Raw genomic sequence first — 8,458 nt, 5'->3', positions numbered from 1 at the left:
ATCCATCCATCCATCCATCCATCCATCCATCCATCTATCCATCCATACATACATACATACATACATATACAATACATACATACATTCCCATACACACATATTTCCAAGTATATACATAAAAAATAAATAAGCCAAACAAAAACATATGCCTGAGTGCGTGTGCGTGTTTAACGGAGCCAGCATCCAAGCCATCCGACCAATTACGAATCCAACCGTCCATCAATTACGACGCAAGAGAACAGGGATGTAACAACAATTTTTAAAACCGAATCGGTCTATTCGGTACTCGCTTAGTTCGGTACTGGGCAAAAATGTCATCCCTCCAATATTCCAGTATCACCACCGGCCAGCAAACGATGACTGATCGTGTGTACCTGTCTCGTAATAACGAGGCATCAGTATGCCGTATGAAAACTCGCGCGTCTTCCCTTGTTGTTAATTGATTTATAATCATATTAAATGCTTAATGGCTATAATAAAAAACAAACGTAAGAAAAGAAGAGGCAAAAAGAAAGAAAGAGACAGAGGAAAAAAAGTGAGAGAGAGAGGGAGAGAGTAAGAAAGAAAGAGGAAATAAACTAATAAGAAAGAAGTGAAAAATGTGCGCAATTATTTAGCGGTCATTAAAAAAAATAATCTCATTTATTATACTTGTCGCTAATTCGATTTTCGCGTTAATTCTCGAGTGTGCAAACACATTACATACGTACGTGTGTGCGTGGTTGTATACATACATGTGCGTGCGCGTGTGTGTTGTGTGTGTGTGTATGTGTGTGTTCCATCTTTGCTGTGGTCATGAATACACGTAAGCGTATTTTTAAATACCCATTATAGAGCAAATATCACATTCAACAGGGAGAATTGACTTTATTATACGCAACACGTAAATAGGCAAAGGTGTTCGTATGTTGAGATATTCATATCTTTGAATGCATGATCCAGTTAAGACGAGTTTTTGTTAGAGCGAGTTGTAACCAAACACGTCCGACCAATCAAAGTGCTTTTATGTAATGTAATTTGCTTTATTCGTTTGTCTTTTGTTCGTTCGTTCGTACGTTCGCTTGTTTGTTCACCGCATGAGTTCAGACAATGTTTCATTATAAGGCTTCATCATATACATCTACTGCAGCTGCAGCTGCTATGCTCACTTGAATCAGGACAACAAGGTTTTAACGTTGGTTCAGATTGCCTGTGTGTTTGTATTTGTGTGTGTGTGTGTGTGTGTGTGTGTGTGCGTGTGTATGTGTGTCTATATGTGTTACTTTGTGGGTATGTGTGATCATGAGCAGCAGCAGCAGCAGCAGTAGTAGTAGTGGTGATAGCAGTAGAAGCAGTGGTGATAGCAGTAGAAGCAGCGGTAACATCAATGAACCAAATATTTAGAAGTTTTTTAAATAACATCTTCGCGGAGCTTTTCAAAAGTAAAAATAAAAGTTGAATAATTATGTGAAAGCTATTAATAATAATAATAATAATAATAAACTACTTTGAAATACTACAGCGCAGTATTTTAACTCCGTTCATTCAAGCAATGAAGCAAATGAAAAAATACTTCGTTCAAATGCTTTTCTGAATGAATGAATGAACGAATGAACGAAAGAATGAATGAACGAATGAACGAACGAATGAATGAATAAGTAAATAAAGGAAAGTGCACATAAGTACAAATACAATTATCATATATTACTTTCATTTATATACTAGTACGAAATTTTTTTGCGAGAGAAATGTTTTTTAACCTAAACATCATATATTATGCAAGAACATGAAAATCTCTGGAACTGATATACAACTTACAAACATTTTATATTTGCTTTTGTCCGTGTATGTTATTTATGCATCTCTAGGAGTGTGTATGTATGTATGATGTTGTATGTAAGCATGTGTTTGTAGGTGTTTGTTTGTGTGTATGCATGTATGTATATATAAGTGTGTGTTTGCATATATTTGTACGTGTGTGTGTACGTAAAAGACTCTGTGTGTGTGTGTGTTGTGCTGTGTGAATAAGTTTGTGTGTGTATGTGTACAACACGTGTGTATGTGTATACGTGTGTGTATATGTGTGTGTGTGCGTGCATGCGCGCGCGTGTGTGTGTGTGTGTGTGGATTGATAGATAGAGAAAAATGTATATGGCCAAACAGGGCGAAAAATTCAACGCGCTGAAATTGGAGACATAAGGTATGGGAAGAACAAAAAAAAAATCTAATACATGGTTGGACTTCAAGAGAGGCGACTGCACAAAAAGAATGTGAAACTTCCTTCTTAGTAGACGGAGATGAATGAATTCAGTTGCACCTACTACCGCTAATTTGATCCATCCCCATGCATACAAGAACTATAAATAGCGGATTTTTTCACTTTATATCTATTTTTATGGATTTAAAATTCAATTCACAGATAAAAAAAATCATGTTGGGCTGTGTGAATAAGTTTGTGTGTGTGTATGTGTATACGTGTGTATGTGTATACGCGTGTGTATATGGTTGTGTGTGGTGTGCGTATCTGATTTCAATTTTATTAGGTTTCTATGGAATTAATTTTTTTTTATTATTTAAAAGACTTTATGAAATGATGAGATTTAAGATTTTTGTTCCCCAAAGGTATGGCTTGTCGGAAGGGTAAATAACTTATTGATATTTGATATTTTATCTGGTTAAATAAAGAAATCTATAGCAGCATGCAATCAGTTAATAATGTATCAGCTATATGTATGTATATGTCAATCTGATTATCTTTCCATCCATCCATCCATCCATCCAACTATCCATTCGCATCCACAATTACGAAATCAAACTCTTCATGTATGTATATAACTATGTATATAACATAAAAATATGCACACACACACATACATAGACAGCAAACACATGCATAGACATCACACACATACATATATACATATAATATATATACATACATACATCTTGATCAAGATTACTATACAAGATAAATTGATATTTTATTTATCTATTTATAGGTATTTATAGATATTTAAAGGTATACATGGTATAAATCTGTAACGTGAGAATGTTCTTAAGAGTTCATAATAATAACAACAACAACAATAATAATAATAACAACAACAATAATAATAATAATAACAACAACAATAATAATAATAGTAATGATAATTTTGGCAAGTGAGATAAAAATATCAATAATCCGCATTTGAATTTTTCTAGCGCACCCTCTCGAAAGAACTTCACAAGCATAATTATCAATGACGTAACGATGGCGTAACGATGAGTTATTTATATAGCGCTTTGTGGGAAACTAAAATTATTCTCGTGATAGTTGAACATAGGACTATCGCTTGACAGTTATATCATATTTGACAGTCTAGAAAAGATATCACCCATCGGCTGTTAGCAATCAGCATGCACATGAACTGTTTGACTTCAGGGCGATGTATCTCTCCCGCCAAAATGACCAAAAAAAAAATCTGGCACAACTTAAAAGGGAAAGTCTGTTATGAAGTTGAAACCATCCATCCTGCATTGGACCGCATGGAGGGAATAAATTCCATGGACCAATTAACCATCCATCCATCCATCCAAAAATACAAACAACTTGTTTCACTTTATAATAATAATAATAATAATAATAATAATAATAATAATAATAATAATAATAATAATGATAATAACTATTTACAGTATGAACTGGACTGAGCTCCAGCATTCTTATAAGATTTAATTTGAAAAAATATCAAATAGCATTAGATAACACAAGTAATAAAATTGTTATTAACATTCTGCATAAATTTCATGTTTTTGTTGTGGTTGTTGTTTTTGTTGTCGTTTTTGTTGTCTATGCTGTTGTTGTTATCTATGTTGTTGTTGTTGTTATTGAAAATGTACCCAACAAACAGAAAAATATCAATCTATGCACATCTATAATAAAAAAAAGGTTATTTGAATGAAAACATTTTTTTTCACCCTCTCTTTCTCGCTCTCTCTCTCTCTCTCTGTTTCTCTCTCTCTCTCTCTCTCTCTCTCTCTCTCTGTTTCTCTCTCTCTCCCTCTATCTATCTTCTTATTTTTTATCTTCCCTTCCCCATCTCCTTCTCTCACGCTATAGCATTTGATTTTTTATAAAAAAATTACAAATTTTATCAACAGGTAGTGCAAAACCTTACACTCACTCTCCCTTTCTCTCCCTCTCTCTCTCACTCTCTCTCTCTCTCTCTCACACACATACACACACATGCAATCTTACTCTTTCTTTCTATCTTTTCATTAATCTCTCTCTCTCTCTTTCTTTATCTTTGTTTCTTTCTCTTTCTTTCCTTCGTTCTTCAACCTCAACAAACAACAACATGAAAAGAAAATAGAGCTTGAAGCTTGTGTGACAGGAACATTGAAAATGGTTGCCATGTTCAAATTTAGTTGATGGCTGGCGTTCATCACCATGATGATGACGATAATGTCATGATGATGATGATGTTGTCATGATGATGATGGTAATGTCATGATGGTGGAGATGATGATGATACTAACGATGATGATGACGATGGTGATAGTACTGGCGATGACGACGATGATTGTATTCATGATAATTTAGATGAATATTAAAAAACGGACAACGAAATGAATAATAATAATTATAAACAATCCAACAATACAATAATAATAATAATAAACGTCTTTTATTTTTCATCAGATGTCATAAATGAAGTTTTTTCATAGAAGAAAAAATGTTATTTATGGATTGATAGATCACTCTCTCTCTTTCTTTCTCTCTCTCTCTCTCTCTTTCTCTCTCTCTCTCTCTAAACAAAAAATATAAATCCAAAAAATCACAAACTACAATCTTAATTTGTGTGTGTGTACGTGTGTGTGCGTGTGTGTTTTTTTTAAACGTAAAAAGTTGTTGACATGGAGAAGACATAAAGTTCAAAGGACAAAGAAAATTTGAAGTAGAAAACCATTTATATCTATTTTTTGCGTTGTCTTAATACTTCGGTTTTTTTTCTTTCTTTCTTTCTTTCTCTCTATCTCTCTTTTTTCTGGTTCTCTCTCTCTCTCTCTCTCTCTCTCTCTCTCTCTTTCTTCCTCTGTAACTATCTACTTCGCTTCTCTTTTCTCCCTCTCTCTCTCTCTTTCTCTCTCTATGGCTCTGTCTCTTTCTATATGTCTCTCTCTCTCTCTCTCTCTTTCTTTTCCTTAAGCTTTATCTAGGTTAATTAAAAAAATTATAAATAATAAATGAAGAATAATTGAAGTAGCAGGAAAACAAACGAACGAACGAAAAACAAATTCTTTCTGAAATGATTGTTGCAGAAAATTTTTAATTAAAAAATTGGTAAAATGAAAATATCTTCATCATCATCGTCATCTTCATCATCATAATCATCATCATCGCAGACCTCTTAGTAGTAGTAGTAGTAGTAGTAGTAGTAGTAGTAGTAGTAGTAGTAGTAGTAGTATAAATAGTAGTAGTAGTAGTCGGAATTGTAAATGATGGTTCACTTAGTAAAAATGTTCTAATCATGTTCAACTTTTTTCTTTTGAAAACATCTAACATCTTAATCTTACCTTATCATCATCATCTTCTTCTTCCTCTTCCTCTTCATCATCATCATCGTCTAACCGTCACCATCCAGACCATCATAATCGTCATCAACGACGACATCTTCATCATCGTCATCATTCATCATCGTCGACATCACCTGCGCCTATTAACAACAACAACAGCAGCAGCAACAACAACAACAACAACAACAATAACAACAACAACAACGACGACGAGAAAAATATTTTATCGACGTTATCATACTCCGTGTCGTCTTCATCATTCAAGTTCGTTTATATTTACACGCGTACCTACACACACACACGCACACACATAACCACACACACACACACACACACACACACATACACACACAAACACACACAAAAAAACACCCAGACACAAAACAAGCCCATATGTTATCATTGTAATCTTTATTGTTGTTGTTGTTGTTGTCATTACAACATCCCAAAAAACATATTTGTTATTAGTATAGAACTATGTCAGCCATAATCATCATCATCGTCATCGTCATCATAATCATTGTCGTCGTTGCATCATCATCGTCGTCGTCGTCATCATCGTCAGAATCATCATCTCATCATTATAACTCCCATCATCATCATCATCATCGTAATTAATTCATCACATTAGCCAAATTAACTAGAACAAACTGGTTGGTGATAATTATGCAAACAACATTAATTAAATCAATTAAAACTGGTTGGGCAGTAGCCACTAGAACAGCTATTAAATGATTAATTAATTGATTAATTGGTAATCCACAATCCATTAAATGATAATTGTGATTAGTTAAGATAAAAAGAAGAGAGAGAAAGAGAAAGAGAGAGAAAGAGAGAGAGAGAGAGAGAGAGAGAGAGAGAGAGAGAGACGAAATGGGAATTTAGGGAATCAAATCAACATTTGACAAGGAGAACAAAAAACTTCTTTGTCACTTTTAAATAATTGAAGTGCGTCTCAGTGGAACATACAAAGGAGAGAATGTTTGCATGATGTGTCGACACTCATAACGATGATGATGGCTGCTAGGTTGGGTTGCCTATGCCATGCATGGAAACACTTTAAATGAAAGTGGAAAAAATTTCAAATTGTACAAAAACATTTCTTTACTGGTTACTCTCTCTCTCTCTCTCTCTCTCTCTCTTTCTCTCTCTCTCACACACACACACAAATAAATTTTTTTCTCTTTAAATTCACCTAACATAAAACAAACAAATACAAAGAGAGTAAGACATCTCAGGAGTACAATTATATTTTGGTTTGAGACTTAAATCAACTTTTAACTCTCTCCTAACTCTAAAAAAAATTCTTTTTTTCATTCACACACATAAAATTTTTCTATGCTGGTACATAAATAATAATGGCGTGACTTAAACAGAGTAAATTCACTATTAATTCTGACTAGTATATTAATACCAAAAAAGCCAAACTTAATAAAAATAAAAATAATTTATTCAGTAAAATAAAACAAAAAATAAAAAAACTTACAATCATCTCAGTATCATTGCATGGCTGGTTGAGAGGGACAGTCAAATAATCTGACGAGTTTTTGTGCCTAACCTTGCACCTACAACAACAAATGCAGTCAGTGCTGTTGGTGTTGCTGGGCCCATGCTTCCTCTCTGCCACATCTGGCCTCTCATACGCCCCTTGACCAACCCTCTGCCTTCCTTGTGAGGCCCCAATTTTGACGACAAAATCAGAAAAATTATCAGGGAAGAAACTTCAATATGACCGATTGTCAATCAAGTCAACGTGAAGACTGAAGAGTCATAAATAAATTAATAACAGTCTTTCGAATTGTTGGTCTTATTTTTAAAATTTTATTATTGATGAATTTGCTACTAAATGTTAGTTTTTTTTTACTTTTACTAAGTTTTGCTGTTAGCATATCACAATTTAACTTTTTTTTATTTAGTTTTTTTAATTGATAAATTAGACGAAAGTGTCCTACTTTTGTTTTTCATTTTGAATTCATTCTCTCATTGATTTGGTTATTTAATTTAATTATTTATCGGTTCATGTGCATACCACACATATTACTTACTTACCTTCTTACTTACCCACTTCATTTAAAATTTTATTTTTATACTTTTATTGTTAGATGGAAAAAGTAACAAATTTAACTTTAAATTTTAAAAATCAACTTATCAGTAAAAACTAAATAATTAACTAATCATAAATTTAATTTTTCAATCTTTTTTAAAATTTCCTCAACAACCACAAAAATGAAGCAAAAAAATATTTCGTAACGTTTATTTTTAAAAAATAAACATAAATTAAAAGTTAATCGAAGTTAATAATTACAATCCGCCAAAATTAACTGTTTAATTAAATCAATTTCTTTCAATTAAAAAAAAATATTAGTTTTAATAAATTTTAATAACTAATAAATTTAATTTGCATCTCGATAACTTTTAAAAATCTCTGAAACCAAATACAACAGCTTACAATATAATTTGCACGTTATATAAAACACATCCATTTGATGACATGGTTAGGTTGTAGTATGCATCGCTTTGACACAAATGTGCAGATGTTTGTATGTATGTATGTATGTATGTATGTATGTATGTATGTATGTATGTATGTATATATATATATATATATGTATATATGTATGTATGTATGGATGATGTATGTACGTACGTATGTAAGTATGTATTTATGTATGAGTGTGTGTATGTTTGTTTGTTTGTGTGTACATACGTGTATACGCATATACGTAACACATGCGTTATGTGTACTACAGCTGTACACATTCATTCACAAATACATACATACGTTAGGTGAATGAGCGTGAACGCACACAAATAAATGCATACGCACTTAAGTTCGAGCATGTTTACAATGTTCATACACTTAAATGCACGCCTTCTTCTCTGTAAAACGAAAGCATAAATAAACTGGACTATATATAAT

Source organism: Helobdella robusta, assembly GCF_000326865.2.
Source record: "Helobdella robusta unplaced genomic scaffold HELROscaffold_62, whole genome shotgun sequence".
NCBI lineage: Eukaryota > Metazoa > Annelida > Clitellata > Rhynchobdellida > Glossiphoniidae > Helobdella > Helobdella robusta.
This window is presented reverse-complemented; position numbering follows the sequence as displayed.